This window comes from Lepisosteus oculatus, chromosome 16, assembly GCF_040954835.1.
Source record: "Lepisosteus oculatus isolate fLepOcu1 chromosome 16, fLepOcu1.hap2, whole genome shotgun sequence".
NCBI lineage: Eukaryota > Metazoa > Chordata > Actinopteri > Semionotiformes > Lepisosteidae > Lepisosteus > Lepisosteus oculatus.
In genome coordinates this window covers 8,875,730-8,893,663 of record NC_090711.1, presented here as the reverse complement: position 1 = coordinate 8,893,663, position 17,934 = coordinate 8,875,730, and the positions used below count along the sequence as shown (strand labels likewise).

The following is a 17,934-nucleotide window of genomic DNA, read 5'->3' as shown; positions in this document are numbered from 1 at the left end:
TGAGTCCGGTTTATCTTCTCTCCGGCAGGCACTACTCTCAGCCTGCGACTCAGGATGGGAGCAGTGCTGGTTCCTCACCTATGAACTGTTATCTATTATCACTGTGGTGTCATCAATTACTGTGTACAGAGCCATGTGCCTCCTGTGAAAGCATAGACACAACTGTGTGAAATCAGTTCAATGCAAAACAGTCAAGTCTGCCAAGATGGATATATTTTGTTAGGGATTTATGTTTATTAATTGTATTATTCATAATAGTAATAAAACTAGTATTATATAATAATTTACATATGATAGAAAATGCATAAATAATAATATGCATAAGTAATAATATATGAGATATTTTTCTGAAAACGATGTACTTGGTTTGCATTCTAAAAGATCAAAAGACTGCATGTCTGCACAGTCATTAAATGAGTTAACATTCATTATTCGGCTCTCAAAATGGTAGATCTTATCCACTGTAGCAATCCCCCGTACTCTGAGTCAAAGAACTGAAACTTGCTCTCTTAAAAGTTAAGTAATGATTGGTTTCATTTGAATAGTAGCTTGCACTGTTTTTCATAAACACTGGGGCATTTTATTCCTCGGCCCAAGGCCTCTGTGCTCTTGGCCAGGTGGATGACATGATTTTACTATTTCTAGCATGCTTTTTTCACTGGGGGCTTTTAACCACAAAGCAAAGTTAAATAATCATTCTGAGATGCACATAGAAAAACGACTGGTTTGAATTTGTGTCAGTTGTTCTCCCCCTTCAGTATGTTAACGTCATGGGCATTAGTGTAAAAAACGGGGGAGATAAAAAAGGAACTGGTGTGAAATCTTATTGTACTCCAGAAGACACTGCTGACTTCGCACATTACCGCACTAAAGGAAATGAATGTTCACAAAAGTATGACTGCTTTGTTTGCCATGTGTCTGATAATATTTCACAGCCTGGGACCACACTGTGCTTCTACCCTGATCCAGTTCTATAAACATCGTAAAGGGACTGCACTTTGCATGGAGTTCAGTTTAACTGTCTTTTCACATTAAACACAGCAGCTTTCGTAAGAGTTTTTATAGATGGGAAAGACAGCAAGTAAAATGGGTTTACAGAAGTGGAGTGGAAGAATGCAGCATGCCTTTCCCAGTAAAGTTTAGATAATCACAGCAAAAGCCTTATGAGGTACTGCTGGAAACTCCACCATCTGTGTGTTCCAATTTATGATCATCTACTGACAGTCAGAGCACACTTCCACTGGCTCCCTTCATTCCCCCAGTGTGCTAAAACATCACAGACAGAAGGCCTGCCTTCCTGTTTGGATTTTTTACCTATACTTTTCATTACAAAATAATCTATCAATGTAGCAAAGTCTAATGTTTGTTTCATTGCTTTTATGAGGTCTTTGAAAAAGGACCAACATTTTTACTTAACTTTATTCATGGCCGTAATGCAGGATATTGGCACACTGGAGCCCTGGGTTCAATTCTGGACCTGGGGTGCTGTCTGTGTGGAGTTTGGATGGTCTCCCCAGGTTTCCCCTTGAGCTCCAGTTTCCTCCCACAGTTCAAAGTCATACTGACATGTTAACTGGCTTCTAGGAAATTTGGCCCTTTGTCAGTATGCCCTGTGATGGACTGGTGTCTGTCCAATGTGCACCCTGCCTCGGATGGGCTCTCCTTCTGTGTGACCCAGTGTGGGTTAAAGCTGTTGGAAATTAGATGGCTGGATTTATGGAGATGATGTGGCCATATTCTCCAGAACAGGAAAATGTTGCTCTGCAACTTTCTATCTCAGGAGTACCTCAAAGACAAAGTGTACAGGAGTAGCCCATAGGCAACAGAGAACTGAAATCTAAATATCCAAGATCACAATAGGTATAGGCAACACGGAGGAGTCTCAAAATAAAACTTGCACAAGTTTGCAAACTGGCATGAGTGCACAAACCAAAAATGTTTTGTAAATGTTAGGTAATTCAGAAATTCGGGGATTATATGGTTTTCTGAATATATGCCGAACAAAACTGAGCATCGCATTTTAGGATATAATACATGCTACAGCAAGTCTTCTGACTCTTCATTATTAAAAATGTAAAGTTATTGTACAGAGAATTTCATTGATTTTGATATATGCCTCAGGGGCTGTTTAACCATCGTTTTCAGATTCATGCTATTGGCCTCAAGGATTTCTACAGTCATTGTGTAGACAATGATGTTGAAGATACAAACCTGTAATTAATAAAACAAATAATTGGTCTAATGATTCACAGCACAGTTGGAATAATGACACTTGGGTCTTCACAGCCTGAGCTATAGAACCTTGTGAATGCAAAACGTTTAGTCAATGTATAATTATGTGCTGATGCCTGTATCTATAATGACTCTCAAGAGCTGCAATAAGAAAAATACAGCACAGTAAATTAAAACCATGCAGCAATTAAGTGTTTTTACATACTATAGTACAGTACTGAGTTTACTAAGTGTGGGAAAGTATGCAATATCTAGCAAGCAACACAAATATATTACATTATTTGCTGTGAAATGGGACAGCAGAGGCACAATGGTCAATAAGTGAGGAGCAGAGTCATGGGAAAACTAAAATGACTAACAAAGAGATCATAGGAGGTACCGATGCTGACTGAATAGGTGAGTTTGATGTTCACTCTAAGCCAGTTTTACCACAGTGTGATAAAACCAAAAGGGGTTGCAAAAGGGCTTGAGAGATTGGAGAGTATATGGAAAATCACAGCTTCTCGGCCAGCAGAGCAGAACCGAGGAGGGTTCAAGAGGACACAGGGATACCCAGCAGACTGGAGGAGCAAGGCGGTAAGGCAGATCTGAGGAACCAGTGGAGATGCATGGAGAAGAGAATCGGTGTTCTGATCTGCCTTAGGTCAAGGAGGAAAGATTTGTAAGGATACCACATGTGGTGAAAAATAAAGTGAACATCTGGAAAAACAAACAACTTTCTTTTGACCTGTTTGTAGTCATTTAACTTTTTCTTATGGTACAGACAAGCGAACAGCATTTTTGACATGTGCACACTTGTCTGTTCCTTTTTCCAGCTTGTAGTTTGTCCAATTTAAAACCTTAGTTTTCACCTCTACTCTCCACTCCCCATGTCTTTGCTGTCTGTAGCCTCCAGCCCCCTTAGACTTCTGTTCATTTGCATACCATTTGCCTGGCAGTTGGAGCTATTGTTCATATACCTGAGGATTTGCAGGTGGATGCAAATGGACTTGTTTTCATGTCTGAAATAGTGAGAGGTTTGCTTTCCCCTCAGTGAAAGTGTATCTTAACTCTTTATGGTTCAGTTCAGACCAGTGCTCCTCCACTCCTCCAATGTTCTGTCAGTTTGAAGAACAACATCACTCTTTCCTCCTTCTCTGTGCTGTTCTTTTCATTTGGGTTTTCTTCTCTCCTGAGATCTCTCAGATACCATTCTGCACTCTGCTGCCCTGCCCCACTGTGAAATATGACTGCAGCATGCTTCTCAAACTCCTGTGGCATATAAAAAAAAATTCCTATCAGCTGAATTATTAAAGCCATGGTATTCCGAAACAGTACAATTCTGGTGTACTTTTATAAAAACAAAGAGCCCCCCCCCACACACACACACAGTTCTGTTAATAACTATTCCCAACCATAACCTGTCATTGTGGCCTTCCGATGTAGAAAACAAAATTGTATTTCAGTGACAAGTTAATTTTTGAACAGTCTGCCTCCGAGATACTACAGAGCAGCACAATTCTAACAGCAAAAAAAGTTAGGAAAAAAAACTAGGCCTCAAAAGCACATTTCTAAAGTAAAAGATGTGAGAAATGTAACACACTGGGGGCAAAAAGTAGAGACCTGGATGATAGCAGTAGGGAGAACCTAGGCTGCCATTGTGATGAGTCCAACCCCTGAAGTAATCACCTGGTACCAGCTGGGCTGCAGTTCCCCAGGTACGAGCAGGTGAGCAGGAGATGATAAAGAAATTTGCCATGGCAACAGTGACAAAGGGCAGCGAAACATTCCATGGAGATTTAAAGGCTGCTTTTGTCAGGTGATAAATCAGCTCTCGTACATTTTTTTCCCTCTTTAATACAAGCTGGGGCATTGAGTTCTCTTACACTATTCTGACCTTTACCTCCATTCTTTGAGGAAGTCACAGCTTATGCCCTTTATTTAGTTTGGAATTAATTTGTATTTAATTTTGTGTTTAGTTTTTACTTGGATTTCTGGCTTATGTTGAAAGCTTCCTTACAAATGCCTTGCCCAGATGAAAACCCGTTACTACACTGAGGAACTTTGTTCTTTCTACAGATTTTATCAGGGAATGTTGGTGAGCGCTAACTGTTAATTGACTAATCAATCACTGTTCCATAAATAACATTCATTTGTGTTTCTACAGTGATTCTGTGTATGTGAATGATCCAACCATGTTACAACAACAATCTTCATAGAAAAATATTCAACCCCCCCCATTTTGGGGGGGTGAAATTCTAATCAGATTCATTTTCAACACCTACCCAAAATTTGCCAGGTTGTTAAATTCAAATGTTAACAGTAACGTCAAATATAACTAAACATACATATGAACACATATTTAATCTCAAAGTTGATTCTCAAACGTACCTTTTTGATCCTTCCTCACAACACCTCCAGCATTCTGAAGTCCACTGCCTCCCTACGTACTTCCAACACGACAGGAGCCCAGATCTAAGCAGGGCCGTGGAGCTCCTCTGGTCACCCTCGGCAGCTTGCTCAAACTACACCTTTGGTTTCGGTAATTGCTGTGTACAGATTGCAGTGCTTATTACATTACATTTAATTCTCAGTGTTGCTGTTTTAAAGCACTTTCACTCTAAGTAATTTGTGACACCGCATGCATTTGTGAACTTCAGAAATTGTTGTGAATGGAAAGTGCCTTGGAAATCTCTAGGTTGAATTAATTGAACATATAGATCGATTAACAAAACTATTTTTCCTTTTACTTCTGTTTATATCAGGACCCCATCTGCCTCGCAAATTATGCTTGACCATAAAATCAAGACTGCTCCCTGAGTATGTCTTAGTCTCTTCAGCAGTGGGTAGCTGCAGATTACACCCAACGGTGGTTTGATTAAGTAATGGAACTGTAAAGTTTTTTCTATGTATATTCTTCTAGCTGCAGGACACTTGGCGAACATTACAATGGCTATGGTTTGCCAGGGCAAGCAGGGAACCGTTTGTGTTTCACAGTATTTGAATTATAAAGTTCAAAGTCATTGGGTAGCATGTCTCTTAGAAGGGCAGCAATCAAAGCAATACTGATAAGCCTGGTATGTATCATATACACTCAAATAGACACAGGCCCGCCAAGAAGCCAGAGTGAGCTGTGCACACACACTTATAAGCACAGCCACGGATTTGCTGTGGGCAAAGAGCCAAAATAAAGAGGGGAACTGAATTCTACTGCTGGTATTGAAGTCAAAACCTATTTCCAAGACACCATTTACACAGCAGGACAGGAAAGTGGAGGAGAGTTAACAAGAACCGCCAGAAGTTTTGGGACATAGTTTGCACACATTGCAGTGATAATTCAGTATTCACATCTGTTAAATCCTATCTCTACAGTTCAACACCGGCAAACAACAATATTCAGCATCTGAGGCAGAATGTATAATGCTTCAAGTACAGTACAAAAGGATAAAAAAAACCTTTAACAGAAAATTAGAGCCTTACTAGGCAGCTACATTGTTACTTCATACCCTTTCTCATTATTCCTTTAAGCCATTTTACCTTTGTTAAACAATTGCAAAGAGGTGCCCCACATTGGTAGACTATTTAACAATACTGTACTTGTTCCTGGCATTTATATTCATTTTAATATGAAAACAATCTTATTATTTAGTATGACTGTTTTGGAACTGTTACATTGTTGTTATTCATTTGTAGAATAAACATTGTAATTTACTAAAAGTCTGTACATTCTGAATAAAAAAATATACCTACAGGCATATTTAATGCAAATAATTAAGAGTGACTGAGCCTGTTGTAGGAGTCTCTGTGAGAGATGTTCCTCTGTGGGCCAGTGTTTCTCCACCCTGTGTTTATCTGCATTCCTGGACTTAGAAAAAAAAGCATGTATTTTAATCAAAATAATTTTGAACAGTCGGAGCACAATTTAACAGATGCTCAGAAATCTTAACTAATACATAAAAAGGAATCAATCAAAGTAATATTAAAGCTTTTTTTTTGCAAGTTCTGCAACATTAGCTGCATGGCTTCCAGAAGATTATTAACTGACACAAACGCAACACCATGATAAATGCAGTCTAAATATAGCTCTCCATTTTTTTCCTTATAAAGTGTTAGTGCAGATTTTACCATGGAAGCCCCAGCCGGGCTCTGCTCTGGGAGTTGAGTGGCCTAAAAGATTGGGAACACAGATTTTTTTTTCCCACTTCTTTCTTCTTGCTTTAGAACAACAAACAAACTCCCCATCACTCTCGAGCTGAATGACTGCTGGGATGCCGGGGTTTGTATCTACAGTTGTCTGATAAAACACTTTATTTAAAAGGCTGCTGTTAATAATTGTCCACACTGAGGTAATGCAGCCTCTAACAGCTATTTATTTAGTTGTTATTTTTAACTAAACAATTGAAATATAAATAATTTACACATACAAGAAAATTATTAAAAAAACGTGTACACATGTTTATTGAGACTTAATACAGATATTAACTGTACTGTAAGTAGATGTAATTAATAACCAAAAAAATGAATAATTTATCTCTTGAGACTAACAGCAAAATAAGTAATCAATATTCTTTATTCATTTAGTATATTCTATGTAGATACTCTTAATAAATACAAATAACATACTAATAACTGGTATTCAAAACAAAAGGAAATATGTTTATTAATATCTCTTGTAAGTAAAATGTTACTGACAAAAATAACAGAAAAAAAGCAGACGTAAGTCATTGTCTTACTGACCTGCTCCTGGTGACCTCTCTACTTTAATCTTCAATTGATCTGGGGGTCAGAGCCAGACTCTTATCTAAACACCAGAGCCAGCTTCCTCTGTCAGTTTGTTTAAAAGTGCTGATGTGAATAGCCAGCTGCCTCCCTGGCCCAACCAGAGGCCTCTCCGGATATTATACAGCATAATCTCCACTATGTGTAATCACCCAGATTACACATATGGCAACCCAGGTGCTAGCTACTAATCAAGGGCCACAGTGAATCTGAGAAAATCCAGGCTTTTACAGCTCCGATGACAACCGCCAAAACCCACAAAAGCACTTACTAAAACAGTATCCTCTCCAAGTGTCCCTCTACTCCAAGGAAGGTTGAGAACTATTACAGCTCCAACAGTGGACTGGTGTCTTCTCATTCAGAAATACTGTTAGCAGGAGACAATGGTGACTTGTTTAGGATTTTAACCTATTTGCTTTAAAGTAAAATTAAAATAACAAAGGATGCTTTTCTAAAATGCAGGGTTCATATACAGTATATAGACATAGGGGGAGCAGATTGAACTCTGTAGACCAGATGTTGCCAGTTGAAGTGTTGGTCATTGAGTGAGCATGACTGTGATTTTCCATGTGCCAACAATTACTTGACTTGGCAGTGCCAGGAGAGGCTGGGCCTCAGTCGGTCAGGGTATCCTGAGCAAAGCCATGCTTCAGGACCCCCTGTGACTTGTCAATCGCCCGTAAGCTTGCAAAGTTATTAGTGATCCTGCATTGGATGGTTTCTCTGCTGTAGGTGTTGTAGGACTCAGTATAAAAAGAGGCAGATGGCTGAGCACTGTGTGCTTTGGAGGCACAAACACATTCTTAGCCAGGATAAACTAAACTGATTGGCACTGGCCATTTGAAATCAGGATGATATAAGAGGAAAATGGCGACCTCATTGTTTTTGACTCCAAGAGCATACTGTTGTCAAAACACACCGGATAAGGCAGCTATGAACAAAATAATTATTATTGTAGTGCAGTGATTTTTATTTTAAGAATAACAACTGCTTTGGTAGTAAGTAAATTAACGGGATAAATTATTTTCCAAATCACTCACCCAAATGACTGTAGAGGAGCGATACAGCCCCGGTAGCACCCTGTTCACCTTTCCCAACAAATTTCTGTCGGGAAAAATGTCAAAAAGTCTGTTCTACAGCCAACTCCACCAACTATAACGCAGTGCCATGAACACCCCAGGTTCATAGCTGAAAAGGGGATACAAAGACACAGCATGGAATAAACCTATTACTTGTTCCTTTACAAAGACACTGTTGTGTTCCCACATCTGTACTTACTAAAAAATATTTAAATATATATAAATTGAATGAGTGAATTTAAATGCACACATATACATAAGAATGCCTTGAGTTCCATGAACTTAAACTGAGAGTTTATCCATGATTCTCTACCACAGATTGTCACATTATGCCAATGTTCTTAAAAAACAAGTCTTTCTCTGCTGCACAAGGCCATAAAACCTGCTTTGTGATTGTACTTCCTCACCGTAAGATATAAACAGTGAATTTGCTGTAACTTTTCGGGAACAAAGCTAGCCCACTGGGCTGCTCTATCACTACACCAGAGATTGACACCCTGCAGCTCTGCCCACAAGGAAGGTTTTACAGTTGTTTAACAGCTCTCTTTAACGACTCCAAATTTCCTCTTCTTAAGTGCCATGGCCTGACAAGCTTACAAGTGAAACCTTATGAACAGAGCCTCCTGTTAACTCCCTGCCCTGTACTCCTGCAAACAGAGCCAGCCCCAGATCGAACTCCCTGTGATCACAGGAACCCTGTGAAGACACAAGCACAAGGGCAGGGTACCCTGGGCTGAATATGTGGTTTCAGAGAAACTCTCCCAGTAGCTTACCATAGATAGAAAAGTGCCCACCCAACGCTGCTTGGCTCTGCTAAATGCCTATCCCCGTTAACAAGAGCACAGGCTCTTTAAAGAGAAGTGTGAAATGCTTTTACACAGCTGTCAGGGAAAACACTGCGCAGTGCCTAGCTGCTGTGGCTTCAGTAGGAGAGAAGCTCTTAGGAAGCTAGGGCATTAATCTGAACTTTGGGAAGGAATGGATTTTGGCACGATTTCCTTTACCCACTGTGCTTTCACTGTCATGGCTCCTTGATTTTTCTTTTTAAGGCATGAAGTCCTCAGCAAGGCATTCTTTCCATTTCCTATTATGGGACTGGCAGCAGGGCACATGGGGAACTAGATGACTAGCAGATTGGTCATTTATAAACTCTATATACTAGGAGTGCATATATCAAGGTATGCAAATAAGTGAGCTTTGTGAAGTATTCACCAAACACACCTGACAGATGAGGAAGAACGATTTAGTTTACAGAATGTGTCCCTTGAATATCCAACTGTTCGCAGCCTTTTCACAAAGTTTTGGATGCCTTTGTGAAAAAAGCACGTTTATGCCTCTTAGTCTCCTGGACTGCCTCTTGGAGCTCATTGTCAACATGGCTCTGCAGCTTAAAGTCAAACGTTGAAAGCGAATTCACTTTACTTGCTAACTTACAGCGCATGTAAATATAGAATGGTCTATAAACTGTATAATCATTATATACACTGGTAAAGGTTTATGAATGCAAAACAGTTTTCAAGATTTTGTTTTAGCTGAGATGCACTCTAAAGAAATATTTAAGATTTATATAACTAGCCTTCATCCATCTTCAGTAACCACTTGATCACTGGTCCAGTAGGTCCTAGCACAATTGCACCATTAGCAGTAATGTATATTTTTTTTCGTCAGCCATTAAAATGCAAGACTGCAAGCTTTCTTATTTTTAAAGCATTTTTGTTTTGTGTCCCGTCGATGTTGTCAACGATGTTATGATGACCAATTCTTTCGCAGGCAAGAGTAGTTCTACAATAACCTTTTTGACTCTGGATTTTTCACTTTGCACATCTTCTTCTGTCTGTGTGTTATTTCTGCGCCATGTGCTTGTAAGCCGCACTACATCCTCCAAAAAAAAAACCCTGATCTGAAGAATATGTGGGAGAAGGCCAGTTGTGACCAAGGCATCCCATATGATGATTTGAGATCACACAATCCTCGACCATTAGAACTCGAAACTGACACTTGTCCTCGGAAGAACCAAAAAACTCATAGTGCGGATGGTTTTATAGTGCCGACAACCCCCACACTGGTTAGGGTATCTCTGAGAATCTAATAAAATAACTAAAATAATCAGTCCCTTTATATACATTTATATGAATAAGTAATAGGTTTATTCCAGGCTGAAAAGAGAAGAAAGAAAACACAATGTTTTGGCAGTGGAGCCTTCTTTGGGCCCACTCACACCCGAAGAAGGCTCCACAGCCGAAACGCGTTTTCTTCTCTTTTCAGCCTGGAACAAACCTATTACTTGTCCCTTTGCAGCCTATGCTTGCTGACGCAGCTACCCACCTGAACTACAGTATATATGTATACATATACACAATTTAGAAATACAACACTGACATGAGACTTACAAGGCTTACTAAAGAATGAAATGTATTCAACTGTATGTGACTGCAATGGAATGTATTGTGAACTCCCCAACGTCATAGCCCATGTGATACGAGCAAAGTACCGTCAAGACGGGCACCCCCAAAAAGAGCTCACCACATAGTATGACCACCATGAATACAAACAGGTGCAAATGGCACAGCACGAAAAAGCAGAGCTAACATTCAGAGTCTGAATGAATTATGTTACTCTACTCGTGTAGCACCGCTATCAGATCCCAGATAGATCCCACTGGCCAGTGCACGACAGTATTCAAACTACAGGTGCATATTTCAGTGGTTGATCGGGGGATCTTGCCACTGCAGGGTTGTCTGCTGAGACTTCACAACTGCTGGCTAGCCACAGAGAGAAACAGCAGATCTGACTAATATGTCAGCTGAGACTGAAAGATTTAGAGATGGGGTAAGCTGATAAAAAGCAACAGGAACTGCAGTTCAGCTACTGAACGGTTAGCCACATCTTATGCAGAACTGCTGTTGTCTTAGTGGTCTCTTATATCCATTGACATCTTTGATCAGTGGAAGTAATGACACAATAGGTTCCAATTGTAATTGTTCTTGGAGGTGTACTTCCCTATTATTAAGGAAATCCTTTAATATTTTGGTAAGGATATATATATATTATATTGTTACAGGCTTAATTGTGCTGGGTGTGAAAAACACTGATCAAAAGAGTCTTCTGGTTTACCTCAGTTAATTATGTTCTGGGTAAATGATTAAGTGTCAATCAACAATTCTGCAAGACACCATAAGATCAGATGAAGACAGAGAAGAGAAAAAAAAAGGAAAAGAGGGGAAAGAGTAAAGAGGTGAAATAGAAGATCAGACCACAGGAGGGGACTGGAACAGACAGAATTTGAAGCTTGTGCCAGGCGAGAGTCCCTACTTCAGGATCATCAGAAAAGAATCCAATTGGAGATACGCATCTGTACCTTGTTAAAGAGAGCTGGTTTATTCTGTGTTTTTAGGGAACTTGAATTTCCTAAGTGAAGTATACTAGGTTAGAAACCACCATTCCTGCTTTTGTGTGCAGTTTTAGAATAGGGAGATAGGCTCCCATTTATTTTGTTGGTGTCCGGGTTTGCAGAGAGAGATTAACTGCAGGCTGTATCGCATTTCTTTACAAGGCAGCCTCTCTCTTATTTTGGCCTCTATAGGCATTATGCAAAAGTCAAATACTTGGTAGCAGTCTAAGGTTTTTCCTGGCTATCTACACTTAGGTCTCTGAAACTCCTTTTTTGTAAACTTGTAAATACAGTGACTTGTGTGCTGCTGTGTATTGTAGTGTGTGTCACCGTCATTTTTAATAAACATTTCTTCAACCAAGTGTGCCTGAATTATTACTCTTTTCACCAAAGCTGTGCCAGACAAGACTTCACATGCCCTTAATTATACCAGCCGCTTGGGTATATTCTTGGAGAAATCCTTACAAGTTGGGGGTTATGATTATTTATTGACTAATCCCACCAGTCAGTTGCAGATTTTATTTTTTTGCAACAATATATTATATACAGTATACACACAGATTCCTCACACTTGTGAAAAGTCTAATGAGTATGCTGCAAGCCAAATTGTAAAATGTAATTGCCTGTAAAGCTTCAGTCTCCTGTTCACCGTTATTTTTAAGCATCAGAGATACAGAGGCAGGCACACTTGGGGATTCCTATCTACTAATGTGAACCTGCACAGCCTGCCTGCCACTTGTCACATCGTCACACAGCTAAGAGGCTTGGCATTTTAATGACATGCTCCAGAATACAGTGACTGTGTACATGTCTGTCTATTGTTTACTGCAAAAAAAAAAACAGCATATTCCAAATTATTTTCAGCATGACATTAAAAGGCCATTTTTATTTCGCTGGTGCCTCAAATAAGAGGGAAAGGTCAGAGTCCATTGGCACATTATGAAGAATGTGTTTTGCACTAGACAGCTCAGCATTGTTAATCTAACATTAATTCAGATTTTACTTCAGGGCATTGCGGTAGCACACAGTAAGAAAATATACACTATTTTACATACACACAAACCCTGTCGGTTCATTTTCACTCACAATTTAGAACCTTCTAGTGCAGGTGCGGCAGGAACAATTTATTTACATTAACTAAAACTCAAGATACATGAAAGATATTAGTTCAGCAGCTGCAATGTTAGAGCAAGTGCAAAAGTATGGGAAGGCTGAGACCAAAGTCATTAATCTGTACAAACTGTAGCACCTGAATCACTTAACGATCCTGGTTGCCGCCTGTGTAAAAGCAAACATTTTTGTTTTGATTCATGAATATGTACCGTTACATTCCCTAGGTGATATGATGGCCGTCTTGCAAACAGTAACAGAAGCTTCTTCTGGTCATTTGCAGAGAACTCTCTGAAGGGCTGAAGTGTGGCTCTGCTGTGGGTATAAATAAATATCAGCACTGTTTGACAAACAGCAGGGAGCCCAGTAGTCACCTGTGTATATAGAGGTGAGTCTAAAACTCTATAGCGTTAAGGCTCAGCAGGCAGGCTGCTACATGTTTCACACAAAGAGAACACTCCTGCATCAAGCCTTTATTTACCTTTCTTTCTTCAAAAAATACCCATCTATATTCACCCCTGCAAAACCTCCAGTTTATTGCAGGTTGCTAATTCCACAAGGTACAGGCAGTGCACATTGGACTCTGGGATTAACTTGTTTGTTTAAGTCTCTTTCATGTCTCAATTTCAGACTGATCTGGTTCAGTCAATTCATCAATCGGTCCAATCACCTACACATTCAGTCAACATTATTATTTGGTCATCAGTGGAGGAAGATAAAGAAGGATAGGGTGCTTTAGTACACTAAAAAAGGTCAGGCTGAAAAAGACATTAAATGAAAACGCATATTAACACTGCTCGTCATAGTCCCTGTAACAGAAACGGACCACTTCAGCTGTCGGCTCGTATTCTCCTTCAATACACAAGGTTCTGTGGTCTGCCTGCCATTTCCCATACTGTCTAGGTCTAAGTGGCAGCAGACGAGTTCAATCCAGTAAGAGACAACCACATGTGTACACATCATAGTGCCTCACAGGCAGACAGCTGCAGCACTGAGTCACAGCGAGAATAGGACTTGTCAAGTGCAACTCCGTTTCTACCAGGGCTTTCCCGCTTCAGCTTTGTATTGGTACACAACCAAAACTGAACATAACACGCATTTCATGCAAGTGTCAAATGTTTCCCAGCATAAACATTTGCAACAACTATAAGATATACAATGTTTTACAAACTCTGCATGACAGAAAACCCAAGTTGTTCGTCTCAAATGATTTTTCCGGCAGTTGTGCAACGTGTCTAGTCCAGGTGATGTGTGGAACCCTGCACTTCAGTCATTGGGATTGTTCCATCCAAAATAAATCAACTCGTGAGAGAGGTGATTGGGCACAGGTGACAAAGTGCTTTAACTACTGAATGTCGAGCCATTTGAAAGTCAAGAAGGACCAAAAAAAAACAGAAAGGAACAGACATGCTTTACTTATCAAGAGAGCAACACCTTGGGTGAACTTACCAGCAGTAGAAGTAAGTGGCCTTTAGCAGTCAATTAAAGTCTTACACAACTCACCCTCATCAGGGCCTGTACCACAAATGGTACAGCAGCCACCAGCAGCCATATCACCCTGCAACTCACAACTGACAACCCACTGAAGCTCAGCAGGTGTGAGCCTGGTCAGTACCTGGATGGGAGACCTCCTGGGAAAAACTAAGGTTGCTGCTGGAAGAGGTGTTAGTGGGGCCAGCAGGGGGTGGTGACCCTGCAGCTCATGTGGGTCCTAATGCCCCAGTGTAGTGATGGGGACACTATACTGTAAACCGGCGCCGTCCTTCGGATGAGATGTAAAACCGAGGTCCTGACTCTGTGGTCATTAAAAATCCCATGGCGTTTCTCGAAAAGAGTAGGGGTGTAACCCCGGCGTCCTGGCTAAATTTCCCATTGGCCTTTATCAATCATGGCCTCCTAATAATCCCCCTTTATGAATTGGCTTCAAACCTCTGCTCTCTTCGCCCCTGATAGCTGATGTGTGGTGAGCATTCTGGTGCACTATGGCTGCCGTCGCATCATCCAGGTGGATGCTGTACACTGGTGGTGGTGGAGGGGAGTCCCCGTTACCTGTAAAGTGCTTTGAGTGGAGTGTCCAGAAAAAGCGCTATATAAGTGTAAGCAATTATTATTAAATGCGCAGAACAATACTGTAATTGTTGTGCTTAACAGACCATTCAATGAGAAGGTTGCAGAGTCCTGTTCTGGGCAGGAGAGTCTAGTTGCTACAGAACTCCTCCTGTAATGATTGATGATAACCTGGCTGAACAGCTCTGCACTGAAAGAGTCCAGGGATTTCACTGCTGCCTTTTCTGGGCACTCCTCCCCATGTTTCAACACTCCCAGCAGGACAACTGCATCCTCACTCTGCTTGTGCTAAGGCGGATTCCGTGCAAGATGAAAATGTCACAGTTCTGATGTTGATGCCCCGCCTATCAAACCTGGGCCCTGTTATGCATTGATGGTATGAACATAGATGGTGTTTCTCCAGTTCCAGAATGTTACGGTGTCCCCACCACTATACTGGGGCATTAGGACCCACACAGACCACAGGGTGAGCACCCCTACCGGTCCCACTAACACCTCTTCCAACAGCAACCTTCCAGGTACTGGCCAGGCTCACACCTGCATACCTTCAGTGGGTTGCAGAGTGATATAGAGTGATTCTACCAATTTGGGAATTCATACAAATACAGTAAATACACCTTAAAACCTTATAAGGAACACCTTTCAGTGTTATGGTCTTTTAAGAGTGGTCCCCATAACTTAAGGGAATGTGAACATTAATTTGCCTTGGCCATTTCACACTAGAAAACAGAACCATCTAGGCAGACCTCTAATTCTGCTGTGTGTATAGAAAGTTACAGCTTTATAAACACAAAGTGGAATTATAAGTCTATTTACACAGGCTGGCAGTGAAATGGCCAGAGCCAATTAATACTTACATTCCTACAACATATACAGTACATATATAATATTATTTCTAGTGATCTCAGTGTATAAAGTTTTATCACTTTAAAAAGTGCTAAAGACTGCAAGGTCTTTTGCAATACTGAGACACTGGTAGGCACAAAAACAAAAAGACTGCAAAAAACTCTCCACTTGTCACTTTTTGAACTTTACACATAGAACAAATGTCTCTTAACGAGAAGAGCTGTAACTACATTGAAAACAGCTTTCCAATCAGACACTTTAAAAGGAAGTCAATACACCACCCTTCAGCTACATTAACGACTATTTTTGTGTATTGTGACTAAAAGAGAACTGAATTGAATAGAAGTGAAAGAAGCTATCATCACATCAAAGCAGTTTAATTTAACTATATTTGTTTTTTGTTCCATCTACACAAAGCTGACTTGAATAATTTAGGATGTTTATATTTGTGGGGAGTTACGTGCTTAATTCTGATAGCATCTTGTTCTTAAAGTGCGAGTTCACTGAAAGCTCTTTGCAACAGTATAGTAGTACTTTAATTACCAAACATACAGGAATTTAATACCAAGGAGAAGTTTTTAAGCTGTACTACTTAAAGAAAATGCATTGACTATGTATGTAGTGACGGTGGGTTTACACTTTAAAAACCCAATGAACACGTCTTATGACTTTGTACTGAGATTGACTGTCTAGTTTGTTGATTAAATAGCAAACTGTTTAAAGGCTCAGTGGCATGAATTCTACACTCTGTAATACTCAAAACTTTACCAAGATGAAAAAATAAAACAGTATCACATCAGACCAAGTTATAATACGCATCCAGGCCCGTGAGTGAGGACTGCAGTGTTTTGGCTCGTGGATAAGCAACGCTTGCACAGCACTATAGCCTACAAACATGTGGATGAACAGTTTCTACATGTATGTGCGTATGTGTCACGTTGGGGGAGCAAGCCCACGGAGAAGATAGGGGCTCTGTCAGGGGGCAAGAGGAGGGTGGGTGGGACTCTGGGCTAAGTGCAGAGGGGAGATAAGGAAATCAGGAAAAGAATCAACCCAAAAGAACCCCCCAGTGGCACTGCAGGGAGTGAGTCGTGAACTGGACAAGTTGTTTTTCACTTACATGGGGGAGGGAGACTGGAGCAATGTTTATCAGGGCTCTGCAGCTCTTATTCAAAACTAACTGCTGGAGCCTATCCCCTCCCAGATTACCTCCAAAGACTCAAATAAAGTTTTAAACAGGCTTTCTCCGTTTTTTAGACTCTTGCTTGAAACCATTACTCTAACCCTAACAGATTATCATCTTGAGCACCTGAACAATCTTGCATGTTTTGTCCAGAGAGGGTTAAAGCCATCCTACACAGTGTAATGAGAACATTGCGCATTGAATGCCTCGCAGAATGATTTTAATCCTCAACAAAAAACACCACATACATGCTAAAAGAAATGATTGGTAGTGATCATTCCAAGCTGTAGTTTATTCCGATACAGATGTATCCACACAGAAAAACTATTTTAAAACTATAGTGCACAAAAAATAAAACATATTACTTATTCCCATAGCTGCCGATTATGGTTCACTGCCTTGGCCCCCAGACACTAATTGTTGCAGACACAGAGAGATCAAATAACAGATCTCCAGACTCCAGGCACTCTTGCAATACAGTATGAAGCTAAAGAGTAACAACACTTACATACTGACTGTTAAAAACAAAAGCAAATAGTGACCTTGTTTTTACAAAACTGAAATAGTTAAGGAAAATTATCCACAAATTACCATTTTAACATCAAAGTGCACTTATTCATAATACAAGGCAATGTATATATGGTAGGACATTCAGTCATACTGCTTTATTATAAGTCAATGCGATGTCCAGTTATCTTACACTTTCATTTAGATGCAGTAAAAGTAATATTAGAGTGAATCTACAGGGGACAAATTCAAGTGTGAGAAAACCACTAAAAACAGTTTGATAATCTGCTTTTCCATCAATTCCACCTACAATAACTTGAAAAATGCCCTGTTTAATCCATGTTGGATTTTTCCAGGCAACACCGAACTGAAAATTCTCACAAGGACTAGTAGTTCTGGCCCTGTCATCTAAATATAGAGCCTGCAGAAACAGATAGCATCCAGCCCACTGACATTATCCAGCCCTGGGGGTGTCAGGAGCAAACTGTCGAAGAGACAGCACTGTGACACGAAGGGCTGCAAATAGCCAAAGCTCGTGAGGAGTGAGAGAGAGGCCCTGTTGGGCACATACAGACAACAACACCCCCTCCACACACTTCCCCCACTGAAACCGAGTTCTTGTTTTTCTTTTTCTTTGTGACAGCTGGAAAAAGGGAGGGGTTGATGTGAGATTTAGCTTGCCACATTGCAACACAATTACGGGGACAGCAGACATACTCTAGGGCCCTATTGTCACCAATAACCCCTATGAAAGCACACAG

The 17,934-nt window shown here is 40.4% G+C and overlaps 1 long non-coding RNA gene across 2 annotated transcripts; it reads right to left on the bottom strand.

Annotated features, from left to right (window-relative positions):
• Positions 1-350: 350 nt before the first annotated feature.
• Positions 351-7,685, bottom strand: LOC138223333 (uncharacterized). 2 transcript variants are annotated; one of them, XR_011181769.1, is made up of 4 exons: positions 7,262-7,685; positions 5,962-6,076; positions 4,603-4,760; positions 351-3,483 (listed from the first exon to the last, which is right to left on the bottom strand). It is a non-coding gene; the product is annotated as an uncharacterized lncRNA (long non-coding RNA). The 2 variants fall into 2 exon arrangements; XR_011181770.1 differs by lacking the exon at positions 7,262-7,685 and adding an exon at positions 6,949-7,083.
• Positions 7,686-17,934: the final 10,249 nt, after the last annotated feature.